This window comes from Adiantum capillus-veneris, chromosome 1 (assembly GCF_014529385.1).
Source record: "Adiantum capillus-veneris isolate H3 chromosome 1, ASM1452938v2, whole genome shotgun sequence".
Lineage (NCBI taxonomy): Eukaryota > Viridiplantae > Streptophyta > Polypodiopsida > Polypodiales > Pteridaceae > Adiantum > Adiantum capillus-veneris.
Window position 1 is genome coordinate 168,229,417 of NC_140931.1, and position 16,841 is coordinate 168,246,257.

Sequence of the window (16,841 nt, forward strand, 5' to 3'; positions counted from 1 at the left end):
CTGCATGACCAGTTTCCCATGTCAACACGGGATGACCGCTTCAATGAAGACCTGATGAAGGTTCAAATGCGCGAATACTGCAAGCACAAGCATTCTGAAGTGCAAAAAGCAATAAAGCATGGGTGGAACAGATCAGATTGGTTGACCAAAGAAGATTGGAAGAATGCGAAGCAAGTAGCGCGTGAGAATCCTCAGAAGTGGAAACAACAGAAGGAGGCAGCCAAAGCGCGAGTAGAGGCAGGGAGCTCGCACCACTCGAGCAACGGTGGGTGGACATCATTTGAGGCCGATTTTGTTAGTGTTTTTGTATCGCTCGTTAGGTTTGGTAGTTACATCTATTTGTACTTTTAAATTCTAACATAATAGATTCTTTGTATATTTTGAACAGTGGTCGATGACAGGACGTGACCCCATACCGTACGAGCGTGAGTACGCAGGCAGAAAGGACTTAATCGCCCTGATGGACATTCTGAGTTCTTGCGGTAGCATGGTTAGTATTAGGGTTTACTCTTTACTATTTGTTGTATTGTTTTGTAAATTTTATGTTTATACTTACAGAAAGTTGTCTTAATGTTTTTTTTCCGGGGAGGTTACCTAATAAAAATGTAAACTATCACGTGAGTTCAACAGAAAGGTATTTAAAGTTCTTGAAACTTACAAAAATATATATACAGAAGGGCATTATTTTTTCAAATTTGAAAAAAGCTTACAGATTTTGAAAGAAAAGGGTACATTATATTCCTAACAAAATTCACAGATAAGGGGTTTTACAAACATGTCTTGAACGCACTTGATATGGTAGTTTTACACGTAGTGAACCCCTTGAGGTTTTTTTTTTGCAGAATCCGATAGATACGCCGCTTGGACGCAATGAAACATCTAATTAGACGACGTCAGTCTATCCATAGCTAGATAGCAATAGTTTCCTTTTGTCATAGCATATGTATCATGAGATGACGTGTATATGTCTTTTTGTAACTATTGGAAAACCGTGTATATTTTCTCAATAATGACAATGGTGTTGTAACTATTACATTTGCAAAGCTTAACAATCAAGTGATTTTGCTTATGATGTGTACAATTGTCATTGATTTACTTTCATCAATTTACTTTTGTTTGTTTTGTATTTTTATTCTGCAAACTGTACTATGGATGATGGAGTTAATGGTTATATTGTCTTGTGGGTGACTACTTTGGGTCTATACCTAAGCTTGCACTTTCTTTCAAAGGTGAATCTGGGCTTATCTTGGATTCATTTAGGTTTACTCTATTATTGAAACATTCAATATGGTTGATGGGTTGAATGCCCTGCCACCAATTTTTTTTACTCTCGACGTCGTTATAAGCGTCGCTATATAAGGTTCTACAACCTCAAGCAGGACAAACACCTCAACCACGACAAGCACCTCAAGCAGGTCAAGCACCTCGAGCATGGGCCGGGTTCCCACCTCAAGCTCAGTCCTAGCTTACCTAAGGTCAAAGGACTTTTACACACATTATTGGAGGTCTTCAATGAATCTAACCCTAAGGTCTTATGCTCCATTGGCTAGCCTTGCTCTTGATAGACCATCTCCCATTTGGGCCCCTTTACTATTGGCCCCGTGTTGAGATAGATCTATAAGCACATATCTATATCTTAACACTTGTTCCCGTTTATTCTCCCACATTAAGTGATCAATTTAATATGAGAAAATCATTTGGGTTGGTTAGATATTAGATTTTATGATATTACCTCTCTCTTGAAATCATAGTCGTCCTCGACTATGAGGTAGAAGAGATAAAGGCTTAGTCATTAGTCAATCGTACTTAGCGGGTAGAGGATCCCTTTTTTACCCTACGACATCTTTCCAAGATGGATGACTAATCCATTTGGTGCTTGGGAGACATAGCTACCGCAAGCATGTCTGCTCTTTAGTCCATTTCATTCTCCCAAAGTAGAGTGACAAATTCTACTTGGTGTTTGAGAGACGTCGTCATCACAAACATGATTCTAAGCATGCATACTAGTTAAATTTGTACACAATTAAAAAGAGGATTAGTCTTATAAGACAAAAACATGAGTCATTTAAAAGAGATTTGTACATTTGCTTACTCTAATGTAGCATTGTAAGCATTGACAAGGTTCATACTATCCTTAAGTTGTACTCCTTGCATCCATTTAGCATCTTCAAAAGGATAATTTTTGAACTTAATAAGATACTGTCGGATTATCTTACCATGTCGTAGTACCTTGTCTTCATGCCGAAGGACAGCTTCGGGTTGTAGCACCTCTTCTTGGTCTTCAACTTCGGGAGGGTCTTCAATAATTGGTTCAGTTGGTGGCTCTCCTTTGTAGGGCTTAAGTAGGCTTACATGAAAGGCATTGTGTATAAGCCAATGGTTGGGCAACTTGAGTTGATAAGCCATCTCATTGATGGGCTTCAAGTTCTGGAAAGGACCATATTATCTTTTTGCTAGTTTAGCATAATACTTTTGATGGCCCGTAGGATTTTTGCCCGTCGTTTGCCTTAATCGAGCCTTAGGAAACTTGAGTAAGACCCAATCATTTTCTTTGAACATTAAGGCTCTTCTGTGCTTATCAGCAACAGCTTTTTGCCTTTGTTGAGAGATGGCTATAGCCTCCCTAATCTTTTGAAAAGATTCTTGTAGGTCACGGCTATACTCATCGGCGGCGAAGATCTTCCCATGTACTTTGAGTAGCAAGGGACTTTTAGGTCTTCCCTCTATGATCTCGAAAGGTGCTTTCCCCGTAGAAGTATGTACAGTATTATTGCAGGCATACTCTACTAGAGGTAAATACTTTTCCCATTGTGAGCGTTGATCTACTTCGGTAACATAAGTCTTGAGTAGATCGAGTATCGTAAGATTGGCTATCTCACTTTGGCCATCCGTTTGTGGGTGATAGGCCGAAGAGAAATTCAATCTTGTTCCTAGATTTTCAAAGAGACCTTTCCAAAAATTACTGGTCATTCTAGGATCTCTATCTGACACGATGGATGTGGGTAATCCATGGTGCTTGAAAATCTGAGATATGAAGAGAGTTGCCATTTGATGTGCCTTAATAGTCTTTTTGACAGGAATAAAATGTGCTTGCTTGCTAAACCTGTCGACTATTGTCCATATTCCTGTATTCCCATGGATAGACTTGGGTAATCCAAAAATGAAATCCATGGATGTACTCTCCCATGGTGAATTTGGAATAGGCAATGGCTGGAGTAATCCAGGTTGCTTCCCTCTATCATACTTGGTCTTTTGGCATACTACACATTTTGAAACATACTCTTGTATGTCCACTTTCATGGTAGGCCAATAGAATTACGTCTCTACTCCTCGGAGAGTAGGTTGAATACCTCTATGCCCTGCATATGGAGGAGCATGGGATTCATACATAACCTTCTCACGAAGGGAATGGGTAACACATAGCATGTTTAGCTCTCCTCAGGTTACAAATTCTATAGTCTCAATTTGTTACATGGTCATATGGCTTGACCGGGTGTACCATCTTGAGCTATCGATTTTTACCTTCAGTTCTTCTACCTATGCATATGGCTTGACCGGGTCTCTTGAGCTATCCATTCTTACCAAATGTGTAGTTGTGCCTCTTTTTACGATAAAAAGCATTAAAAGTTTTTAAGACTGTTAGTTTTTTTTCCATGTAGTTACAAATTCTATAGTCTCAATTTGTCACATGGTCATATGGCTTGACCGGGTGTGCCATCTTGAGCTATCGATTTTTACCTTCAGTTTTTCTACCTATGCATATGACTTGACTGGGTTTCTTGAGCTATCCATTCTTACCAAATGTGTAGTCGTGTCTCTTTTTACGATAAAAAGCATTAAAGTTTTTAAGACTGCTAGTTTTTTTTCCATGTAGTTACAAATTCTATAGTCTCAATTTGTCACATGGTCATATGGCTTGACCGGGTGTGCCATCTTGAGCTATCGATTTTTACCTTCAGTTCTTTTACCTATGCATATGGCTTGACCAGGTCTCTTGAGCTATCCATTTTAATGTGTAAGATAATCCTTAAATCCCACGTGGGAGCCCAAGATGAGGTGGACAGTTTTTTTGGAAAAAGAAATTATGTGATGAAAATCCCATGTGGGAGCCCAAGAAAAGGGTGTACTAATTTTTTTTGAGAAAGAGGTCTCCGTACAAAGGAGGCTCTGGCGAAATTTTTAAGATTTATATTTTATGTACAAACTCAAAATTAAATACAGATGGTGCTTTTTTAAAAGTGCATTTTGCTTAAGCATAGACGTGCATTCATATCACATATAATTGTTTTTGTTCAAAAAGATTAATCTTTTAATGAGTTGTTTTGTAATGTGTTTTAATTTGACGAGTGAAGTTTTTCATGGTTGTTTAAGAGTATGCATTATTTGTTATTTAAAGAACAATCCATTTCATATGTGTGTCTTAAATCTCATGTGCGAAGCTTACTAAGTAGGTCGCTAGTATCATATGTTTTGAGATTGAGACTTGTATTAGTTTACAAGGCAAATGTTATTTGTTTTTTGACAAATTACATTGAAACGATTGGTTTATTTTAATTTAGTATTCATTATATTTGTTGCTTTTCATGGTTTTTCTCTTAGCATCTATTGCAAATGAAAACACACTACAATGTACACTTCTGTTCATTTGCAATTTAACATGTATTTTTGCAAAAGCACGTGCTTCTAAAATTGTTATGTTACTAGTATACATAAAATAGTGGGTCATTACATTCCGTACGAAATCCGTATGAGGGGGGATGGCTCATTGCGAGAACGTCCGTATCTTGTGCGTATGTAGGGGGGTAGGTTAGCATGTAAGATATCGTACATAGGGGGGTTTCTCTAATTTTGATGCACGCAGGTGACATCCCCCCATTACCAATAGTGAATCCCCCGGGTAGAGACTAGAGGCTCTAGGGCTTCTAACTGGTGTAGCATTTCCTGGTACATGAGCTGAGCTTGATGGATTTACAGCTCCCCCCTTCCTAAGGTGATCACTATAGCCTGCTTCATTGTAAGAGTTCAAAATTGTCTGGCTCTGATTTAATCTCACCTTTTGAGACTGTGAAGGTACACTTTGGGTAGCACTGTTGACATTTGGCAACTGCAAACCTTCTACATAGTTTCCTATGTATCTTCATGAAACATGACAAATTATTCCCCAAGTCAAGTTGTAGATAGCATTATCTTTGCGCTGATATTGTCTATCCCATGGGTCTCCTATTATATGAGCTTTTGTGGTTTCTGGACCCAAGGCATCATAGATGCTAGACTCTCGTCTATACCTACGACTTTTTTGGTCAATTTATGTGTTTGTTTGGTTCACAACAACGAAGCTTGATTTTCAATGGAGGAGAGTTTAGCTCTGAACAGATTTTTTGGTTCACTCGAGTAATATCCTTCAGCTCTAGAGGGGATGGGCTATAATATATTCTTTCCTCTGAAATGAACCATCCTTTCTGATCTATCATTGGACGTACTTCTATGAGTTGGTATGTGGGTCGTTTAAACACTGGTTGATCCTTTTTGTACAGTTTCCCTTTTTGGTCTACATAGTGTGCATATGAATTATAGGTACCATACAAAGCTAACATCATTCTATTGGATGTGTCCCTTAGACTCGTGAATGACTGCACACTTGTGGCAGTGGATGCAAAATCATTTGCAAATTTAACAGTCTTTTCAACCTTTGGTGATATCTCGACACCTTGACTAAATTCATGCAGAAATTTGGTGTTCAAAGAATCAATTTTAAGCTTTTTCTGATGTCTGTGCATCTTTATGCTCATTTTGAACTTGCAGTGCTTTTACTGGTGCTTCTAATGGTAATGCAGAATCATCTGATTGCGTAAAAATTGATAAGTTAAATGCACTTACATCAAGATTCGCATTTACAATTTGCTATGTGCCTTGCTTGGCAACTGATATGTCCATGTTGTTAAGATTTCTTGGACAATCTTCAGCAAAATGTTCACCTTTTCGTCCACAATCTGAGCAATACGCCACGACTGTTAGTATTTCATTAGGTTCTGTCATGTCAGGCTCTACTTGAGAAGTTTCTGTTTCTCTACTTGCCAAGTTGTTGGCATCTTCTTTCAAAACACTGAGCATCAAGCTGTAGATTGCTCCATCTTGACCTTTGTATCGTCTTTGGCTTTGTTCTCCCATTAATTTGGCTTCTATTGGTTGAACTGTTGGATCTTGCAATTCTGGTTCTCAATTATAGATCTGACCACTGTAATCCATGTACAATGATCCTGATTGCATATGCACTAAAAGGATGCTCTGTTGACTTGTGCAGATTTCTAGATAAACACTTGGATCAATTTTTTGCACTTCTATCTGCACTTCATCTTTAAGTTTGCAATACGTGGCTCCACTGAAGTCTGTGAACATCTGGGAGTTCTCTGAATCTGGCTTCACTCGGATCAACAGGATCTTGGCTCCTCTGTTGCTTTTGTTGCTCATCAAGTATCTATGGCCTTTTGAATCTGCATATAAAACTTTATCTCCACTGTAGCCTTAAAGCTGCAAAATCTAGCCGGTTGCAGTTGTGCATGTGTTGCCACTTCTACTGGCTTGCTCTGCTGTACTTGAATTCTCGGCTCGATTTGAGTCCATGTTGACTCGTTCTGTAAAAATTGTCTCCTAGCAGATTTTGGTATTGATTAGCACAATTTATGCTGCTCATACTAGCCTAATAGCTTTGAGTTGGCCTTTTTGCTCGTCTTTTTTCGGCCGATCTAATTCGCTTTGTTGCGTGGTGTGCTCCGTTTGTGGTGTTTGCTTGGTGTGCGATACACTACTTCCCGGCTTCGCTTTTTTCGACTTGGTTGCTTTTGCACTGTTTACTCTACGTGTGATTTTTTTGCTTTTCTCGGTTTTTTTGGATTTTTCTTTCTTTTTCTGGCACTTTTGACAACTTTCTTTTTATTTTTTTCTAATTATTTATAAAATTTTAAATTTCTAAAATTTTTAGTCTTTTTATGATTTTTAATGATTTTTTGAGGAAACTTTTGAATTTTAAGGATTTTTAAAAATAATTTTTTAGAAATTTTGTGATCTTTTTAAATTTTTATGATTTTACGATTTATTGGGTTTTTCCCTATCAATTTTTGATTGATTTTTTATAATGATTTTTTAATGACTTTTTGAAAATTTTATGTTTTTTTATGTGACCTTCTCGAGTTTGCTATTAATATTTGGGATTTAACTGTGAATTTTTTTAATTTTTATGTGAATTTTTAAAGAAATTTGTTTTTTTAGTGATTTTTTCTAGGTGGTTTTCTATTTTTTAATGATTTTTTAAACTCTTTGTTAAATTTTTATTGGATTTTTGTCTTTATTTTTATCTTTATTTTTTTAATTTGATTTTTCTATTTATTGTCTTGATTTTTTGGTTGATTGATTTTTTTGTTTTTTTAATAAATTGTTTTTATTCTTTTTTGTTTATTTTTATTCTCTCTTTTTTTTAATTTTTAATTGTTTAAATCTTTTATGTTTTTTCTATTATTATTATTTTTTTGTAATTTTTTAAAACTCTTTTTTCTTTTATATGAGTTTTTTTGTTCTTTTCTAAATCCCCCCTTTTTTTCAATGTTTGAATGGTGTTTTTTCAAATTTTTATTTTTAAAAACTTACCTAGCTGGCGCGCGTTGGACTGATACTGACAGCGCTGATGAATCCTTGACCTACAGGCCTGATGGACGTTTTTGCATGTAGTAGGGATTGAGTGTGTGGGGACACACAGACTCCAGAGGAGGAAGAGAGAGAGAGGGCCTTTGGCGTGTACTGGTCATGAGATAGGGAAAGAGACAAAAGGGGCGTGGGTCTTCGGTCACTTGCGGGTGGCAGAGAGCACGAAAGAGAGAGAGAGATGGGGAGAGAGAGGGAGAGTGAGTTAGAGAGAGATGGGGAATAAGTTAAGAGAGGGAAAAAGAGAGAGAGGAGAGAGAGGGTGGGTTCACGCGGACGGAAAGAAGAGGAAGAGAATTTTGAAGTCGACAAATACTATCGCAAGCAATCGTAAAGATCTAGTCGACGAAGATGTTTTATGTGCCGCAAGGCACGGTGTCGAGTTCGAAACCCGCCATTTTTTTTAAATTGATTTTTTTATTCTCAATCATCCAAAAATGCAAAAATTAAGCCGAAAAATAACCGAAAACGTTAAAATTCACCCGAAAATCCAAAAAATCACCAAGAAAATCCAATGTTTGCCAAAAAATTCTTGGAAATTTATAGGAATCTTAAAAAATCACCGATATTCTCAATCAAGCATTTTCGACACGCAAAAACACATCGAAAATAGATTTTTTTTTCCAAAAACGCCAATTTTGACAAAATTATCCACCCGGCCCACGAAAATAGTAAAGCGCTCAAAACTCGACCACGGAGGGCATAAATGTGACAAAATGATGTCATAAAGACTGCAAAATATCAAATTTTATGAAATTAACAAAAAATTAATGCAAAAATTTACCAAAAATTTATAAAACTTATCCGAAAAATACCCAAAATTTTTCTAAAAATTCTCCACACATTGGGGAATAATGTAGCCAAATAAAATTTCCAAAATCACATCAATTCAATTGCCAAACAATTTTATCAATAAAATCAAGAGTAGGCAAATAAACCGGTAAAATTAACGACAAAATTAGGTCAAACATTGACGCAATTGAAATGTGTAAATCCCTGTTTTGAGCACAAAAACACAGAAATTAATCATTACACTCATCAATTATGCAATCAAAACATTGAATTAACTATGCAAATTTAAACACTTTTTAGGCACACACACACACACTAAAAAATTGGTAGTTTTTACCAATCTTTAGGTGCGCACACAAAAGGGTTAAACTTGTCGAATTTGCAGTGTGACTTCACTAATCATTAGTTGGGCATGAGCACAACACAAATCAATCATCATAATTGAAAAATCATAACGCACACATTGATTTTTCAGTGCACAAACATGGGCAAAATAGTGCACACACACCTAAAATTAAGCATATCAACACTCAATTAGAAAGCACACACACTTGATTTTAGTGTACACACACTTGAAATTGACCATCCAAGCATGCAATTAACTCAATTAGGCACCCAATTAGCAACACACATTCACCAATTAGCAATTGAAACTTGTTAAATTCATACGCCACAAAATCTTAAAAATTTCGGCATTACGATGGCGTGAAAATGAATAATCGCAAAATTTTCAATCCATAACATCAACATTGCATTGCATCAACATAGTATAGCATTACATTGCATCATGGTGGGATCTCTACACAATTCTACACATCCTTAGATTCTAAGGAGGTTAAGAATACCACCTTAATTACCTTTCCATTGAAGATCAATTGAATGGTCGAATGCTCCAATCCTTCATAGCAAATTAGTAAGTTAGCAAAAATTAGTCAAATTAGCAAGAGGTTAGTGTGAAATTAGAGTGTGTAAACACACAATTGGCAAGATACGGTTACACATTAGGGAATTATGAATACATTGCTTCATGCACACACATCCAAAATCCACAAAAACATAAACACACAAGTGAAATTAGTGAGGGGACGCATTCGATTATGCCACAATTACACTAGCATAGGCCATCGTCTCTGGCAATGGCGCCAAATGTTGGTGACTCCATCGTTGCAATAGCTCCAATGACCAACAAAATTGTCAATACGGAGGGATGAGCTACCTGGCTAGGGCATGGAAACACTCACACGGTTAGTAAGCTAATCGTGGCAACACAAATGGGTAACTCTACGAGGTGAGCTTCTCGGCCTATGGAGGAGCTAAGCCACAATGAAGGGAAATCTCCATATCCACTTCTCTCCACCTCCAATCAACCCAATCACACACAATACGATTGCAAGATGCACACAACACTAATCCTATCATGCAACACACTAACCGTAAACACACACACGTAGATCTATCGAGCACCACACTCCAATCAAGCCTGCATGCACACACAAGTAAAAGAGAGCAATCACACAAGATTAGAGAGGGATTAACCACTAATTAGTTAAGATCTAGCTAATCTAAGCATCATACGCAATCATAAGAAGCACGAGAGAGGCATAGTGAAAGAGAATGAATCATTGATTAGTGTTAATCAAGTCTCATGAGCAAGAAAAAGCTCTAGGACTCCATAGCCACACACCTCAAGAGCTCTCACCAAAGAGTGCTCTCAACAAATGAGATTGAGAACCCTAATTTCGTTTACACACTGCCTTATATACCTAGGGTAAAATTATGCACTGTCCGGGCGCCTAAGGCCACTGAATCTACAACCTATGCACAATAATTGACCTATTTTTTACAGCTTGGAACTCCCATTGAGCCCGTAACACATTAAAATATTACAATGGCTTGAAATAAATCGAGAATTTACAATACGTGATCATTTTGGAAAAAACGTGAAAATGTGTAACTCCAATCTTTATTGCTTCTTCACTTTGATCTTCGATGTGCATTCGTATGTCTTCGGTCTTTAGCAGCTTTTGTTAACTGACGTTGACTCAGTTAACAATCAATTCCCTCACAGTCTCAGGCCCAAGACCTCACACACCTTTGAAGATGGTGAGGGCTAGCGGGGTATGAGAGTAGATTGAGAGGAAGAAGGAGTAGTCTTACGAGAAAGATGTACATCTCCTCACATAATCACTCATATTAGCATAATTTAGCATAGTAATTAGCATGGTAGAGGAGATGAGAATGCATTGAAGCTTGGATCTTGATTGGATTTGCATCATAAAGCCAAGAGTTTTTGATGTAGGCCTCCCTTCTCACAAGCTTAGAGAGGTGATAAGCTTTCCATAAAAGCTTGAAAAGGAGAGAGAGAGCCTTCTTGCTTCACATATGAGTTAGTGTGAGTGTGTATGCAATAATGCCTTGTAAAATTTAGCCCCCTCTCTCTCTCTCCGTCGACCACTCTTGCTGTTGCTAGCACCTCATTGGACCTCTCCCAGCTTAGTCAATGAAAGTTAAGTAGCATAAGTGATAGCCTTCTGACATGTGTCCCCCTTTCCCCTTTTGTGAGAGCTTTAGGTAATTAAATTAATGCAACTAAATAAACTCTCATTGGACCCCTTTGTCTCCTGGCCAATAGGAATCAGGCAAGCCATTGGGCTACTGAATGCTCATTGGACCCCTTAGGAGACTGTCCAATAGTCTTCTATAGAGCTTAATTCTTATTGGTTCTTTTGTTAAGTGTTTTTAAATTAATCAAACTAGATTTACTCTAGCCTAATTCTGATTGGTTCACCTCCATGGCCATCCAATAGGATTTTAGTACACCTTGTGGGTATCTGGGCTAGGGAGTTGGCATGTGTCCCTCATTCCCTTTGTGTAAAGGAGTTTGTGAGTGTATGTGTGTGTGTGTGTTTCTCTCTCATCCCCTACTTCTAGGGCTCCCCCCCCTCCTTTGTAGGATTAATGAAGATTTTTTTGGTACACACATAAAGCATCCAATTTCCCTAGTGATGACCTTTGGACACAACCTTTGAGTTTTGGAACCTTAGGGTCTTTAAAAGCCCATTGTTGCACATTGCTCTTTTGTAGATGCCCCCCCCCTTTGGATCCCTATTTTCCCACCTTTAGATCCCTACTGTGGCCGGTCTGCCAGCTTAACAATATTCTAGCTTTTTCTCTCCTGGCACTTCCCCATATTAAATGATCAGTTTAACATGAGAAAATCATATAGGAGAATTAGATATTAGTTATTATGATATCAACCCCACCATAACGGGTGATCTATGTTGAAATCCATATAAAAGCATTAATGAACTAAACCCTGTAGTCACATGCTTTGAACTATTATAAGCAAATTCCAATATAGGTAAGTAGTCTTCCCAATTGGTTTGCTTCTTGCTAACGAACGCTCATAGCATATCCTGTAGCACTTGATTAACTCTTTCGGTTTGATCATCTGTTTTTGAATGATCAGCCGTACTTAGATTAAGTTTAGTTTTCAACTTTTGAAATACAGCTCTCCAGAAGTGATTATCGAACTTTTGATTTCTATCACCAATGATACTAGCTGGAAGACCATAGAATCTATATATGCTCTACAAATATCCGTGCTAATTTTGGTGTCTTAATCATATTCTTAGTGGGAATGAATCAACCCATGTTTGTGAGATGGTCTACAATACCCATATGTCATCATGGCCACGGTTTGTAGTAGGTAGTCCTAGTACAAAATCCATAGAGATACTCTCCCACTTACCTTGTGGAACCTCTGAAGGATGTAAAAGGCCACCTACCTTGAGGCGCTCTACTTTATTTACTTGGCACTGTTGGCAATTTAGTACGTACTCTTGAACATCATAATGTAAGCCTCGCCAATAAAATTGCCGTCGAACTAAGGCATACGTCTTATGAATACCTGGATGACCAACACTTGGACTATCATGACACTCAAATAAGATTTGGTGCCTAGTGTCTCAGTCCTATGGCACACATACTCTACCCTTGTGGAGTAAGTAGCCATCATCAATGGAAAAATTCTTCCATCGCTTAAGCTATTCCTGAGTAGGCGTGGAGCTCTGTGTGTTGGAGTTTTTATCTACGCGTGCAGAGATATGTTGATCTAGTTGTACAGAGACATGTAAGTGGGAGGGATCCCTTTTTAAAACTACACTCCACACTTTAGCATATGATTGATCTTGTGCACACTTACTATGTAATGACTCCAAAAATCCCACTCTTGATTTTCGTGAAAGCAAGTGAATTAATCTGAGGCATTCGACTTAGTGCATCCGCTACTACATTATATCACCCCTTGATATATCGTAGCTTACAATCATAATCTTGAAGAATTTCTGCCCATTTAGCTTTACAGCCCTTCAAGTATGTTTGATTTGTAAACCATTTGATACTCTTATGGTCAAAAACTACTTCAAACTTGGTACCATATAAATAGTGTCGCCACTTTCATAAAGCATGAATTATGGCATAGAGCTCTCTCTCATAGATAGAATAATTATGTTGAGCTCTATCTTTACTTTTTACTTTCAGACGCTATAGGTCTTCCCTCCTAGAGAAGTACCACACCAATTGCTCTATCACTAGCATCAGTCTCTACCACAAATGGCTTAAGTGGGTCAACAATGGCTAGGATAAGAGCAGTGGTTATAGCTACCTTTAGCTGTTTAAAACTACGTTTTTGCGCTTCCTCCCAAGAAAAGGTCTTACCTTTTGCTTTAAGTTGATACGTCATAGGAACAACGATTTTGGCATAATCACGAATATACAGTCGATAAAATCCAGCCATGCCTAAGAATATTTGAAACTCCTCAACCATGTTGGGATGTGGCCATCAAAGAAAGGTAGCGACCTTGTCAATGTCCATCTTGATACCAGAATAAGAGATTACATGACCAAGGTAATGTATCTCTGTTTTAAAAAAATCGCACTTGCTTTGCTTAGCATACAGAGTGTGAGCTTGTAGCTGTTTGAACACTAATCGTAAGTGTTCTATGTGTTCATCTTCAGTCTTATTGTAAATGAGAATGTCATCAAGGAAAACCACAAAAAAATTTCTAAGATAGGGACGTAAGACACTATCCATGAGTATCATAAATGTAGCTTGAGCATTGGTTAAACCAAAAGGCATAACCAAAAATTCAAAATGCTCGAACCGTGTTCTAAAGGCAGTTTTAGAGATATCTTGCAAAAGGATACGCACATGGTGATATCCTGAACGAAGATATATCTTTGTATAGTATCTTGCCCCATGGAGTTGATCAAACAACTCATCCACTCGAGGTAGAGGATACTTGTTCTTGATGGTTATGGCGTTTAATCCACGATAATCTATGCACATGCGCATAGTATCATCTTTCTATTTTACCAATAGAAATGGTGATGCCCAAGGCAAAGTGCTAGGTCTAATGAGACCACGGGTGAGGTAGTCAGCCAACTGACTCTCAACCTCCTTGGCTTCTTTAGCACTCATATGGTAAGGTGGTTTACTCACCGGTTTAGTGCCTGGCAAAACATCTATACCATGCTGCACATCACGTGTAGGGGGTAAACCCGACGGTAAATCACTTGAGAATACATCACTATATGAGTAAGTGAATCATCTTTTACTGTGCAAAAGGAGAAAGTAAACCAGAGTTATGCTGGGATGGAGAATCTTGTAATTCCTGTAATGTTTGTTTTACAATAGTTGCATGTTGCCCAACATAATTAAAATTGAGAGCACTTTGCTCGTTAGATTTGTTAACACTTTGCTTATCATTAGAATTCATTGCACTTTGCATACCATTATTAGAATTCACAGCACTTTGCACTTTAGAATTCACAAGACTTGGAGACAAGTAGTAACACAAAAAGACTCCACTATTGAATCTTCTTTTTGCAAAATAGAAAGCTCGGCTGTACATATAAGAGGTACAGATGTTATATTTTTCTCACCAAGCAAAAGCACATGTTTACCATTGGCCATAAAGGATTAAGGAGTTTTGTTCATACTAGTGTGCAATGTGTTTCCTAAACCATGCAGCCACTCCCGTCCTAAAACTACATCAGCGCGGTCCATGTTCATAACTTGAAAGTCAAGGGTCATCATACTATCTTGAACAATAAGCTCAACCCCTTGAACTACCGTGTCCCATACTTCTTTATCATTGTCAGATATATCTTCGACCACATACTTGTGAGAGCAGGGAGTCTGTGTAAGCTTCAATTTCTTGACTAGGTAGTTCAGGAAGTTATGATTTGTACCCTCATCCACTAAAATACGAACACGTTGTCCGTTAATAGTGCCATGCATGCGTATCAAATCATGGGGGCCAAAGATGGGTTGCCACATTGAAGTAAGCACATAACACATGCTTTTCTTCCATATGAAGAACCTCTATAGCACAATATTTAGGAAATGAATCTAATGTGAGGTGTTACACCGTTTGCGTGGCCTTTTCTTTGTCTTGCAAAAGAGGACAATTTTTCTTGTTATGTTGGTCGAAAAGAGATCTAAAACACAAATTGTGTTGCTTTGCACGCTCAAAATCAGCAATGCTGAGAGACCCACGTGGAGTATCTCGTGATTGCTTAGGCTTCTTATCCTCTTGAGGACATGGAGAGGTAGATTGTCTCTTATTCCTCTTGGAACGTGTGGGAGATCTACCTCGCCATTGGCTCTTAGCCACATTGCTCGTAGAAAATATATTCTTAGAGTAGGGAACATTTTCCTTCCTCTCTTGGTCATCATCATATCTTTGGGCATGATTGATGGCTTCTTTCAAAGTTTTTGGATGTTGGATCTTGACATGAAGACGATAGTTTTTGTCAAGACCCCTATTAAAACCTCGTAACTTTTGGAATTCATCTAGACCTTCTAGTTTTAATATGATTTTTTGATACTTCAAAAGGTACTATGTGAGAGAGAGGCCAGACATGCGGCATGCATCCCATGCTAACCAATTCTTATCTTCTTTATTAGAGTCCAAAAACTCTTTGGAGAAAGAAGCTTGAAATGCAGCCCAAGATGGAGGACGAGCATCTATTGGAAATGTGATCCACCACTTATAGGCCTTGACTTTAAGAGATAGACTTGTTTCCACAACCTTCTTTATCACTAGCCTCGTAACCTAGCAGGACATAAAAGTGTGCTTTCAGGGTTTTGAAAAACAATTTCCAAAACCATAGTAGATCCACTCATTTTGAAAAATCGTTTCATGAGCTTATAGTTCAAGGACTACTACTTACGAAAAAAATGAAAACTTGTAAAATTTCTCATCTCTTGGTCACTACAAGCCTCCAAAGTCGACGAACAAGTGCATTTGCCCCAAAACAACCATTTCTTATGGTTGGTTGCATATAAATAAGAGTGGGGATTTTTGTAGGACATGAGATAAAATGCCCCGTTAACTTCAATGGGTTGGTGATCAAAACATATGGTTGCTTTTACCTCACTAAATTTTTTTTTGGGCAAAAAAGAGGTTTAAAAAAGTTACATTTTTTCCATTCTGCGGACCTAACATCAAAGTTTCCATAGTCACGCTTAATAAAGATACTATATACATGTTTTCTTAGTTCCCTTTGGGTCTTTGGATTCAAAAGGAGCCATGGAGCATGTCAAAAGGATAATGGATCTCTTATTAAACGGAACCTTGGGGACAATGATAAAGTGCTAAATACAGCAAACATGAAAAAACTGGGTTTATCATTATGACCTTTAGAAACCCATAGAAACTACTCAATATCTAGCCAAGTTTGTAGTTCATGATTAGATATGGTTACTACCTATAAAATACACATAATTGGCCTAAGAAACTAGCAATATTGAGAAAGTTATACTTGCTACTCTAAAATGTCTCTTATTCTTCAGCCATAAAAAAACTCAACCATCATCATATACTATGCTATATAGCATATTAGGTCCCCCAAAATGCAAGGAAGATTAGCTTTATGTTATACTTCCACTTTCACAATCAAAGTTGAATCATAAAAGTGCTAATTTTGGCAAAAAAAAAAAGGATTATGCAATTCTTGTAAGTTGGTCATAACTTTCAATTTTAACACTTAGTTCTCCCTAGAAGCATAAAAACATGTTGAGAACATGAAGGCTTATCCTCTAGCAAACTAAACCTCACAAGCATGCAATTTAGAGTGGTATGGTTGCAAAACTTTGAAAAAAAACAAAAAATAAGACCCGTTTTTTCAAACAATTTAGGTTCAAAAATGTTGTGCAAGAGTAAATTAATCGATATTCCAGAAAAAGTGTCAAGTTTTTTTAAGCTCATAAGGCAACTTTGTGGATATATAGCACCTAGAAATTCATTTTCATACTCTTCAAATAATTCTAACAATGGTCACTTAAG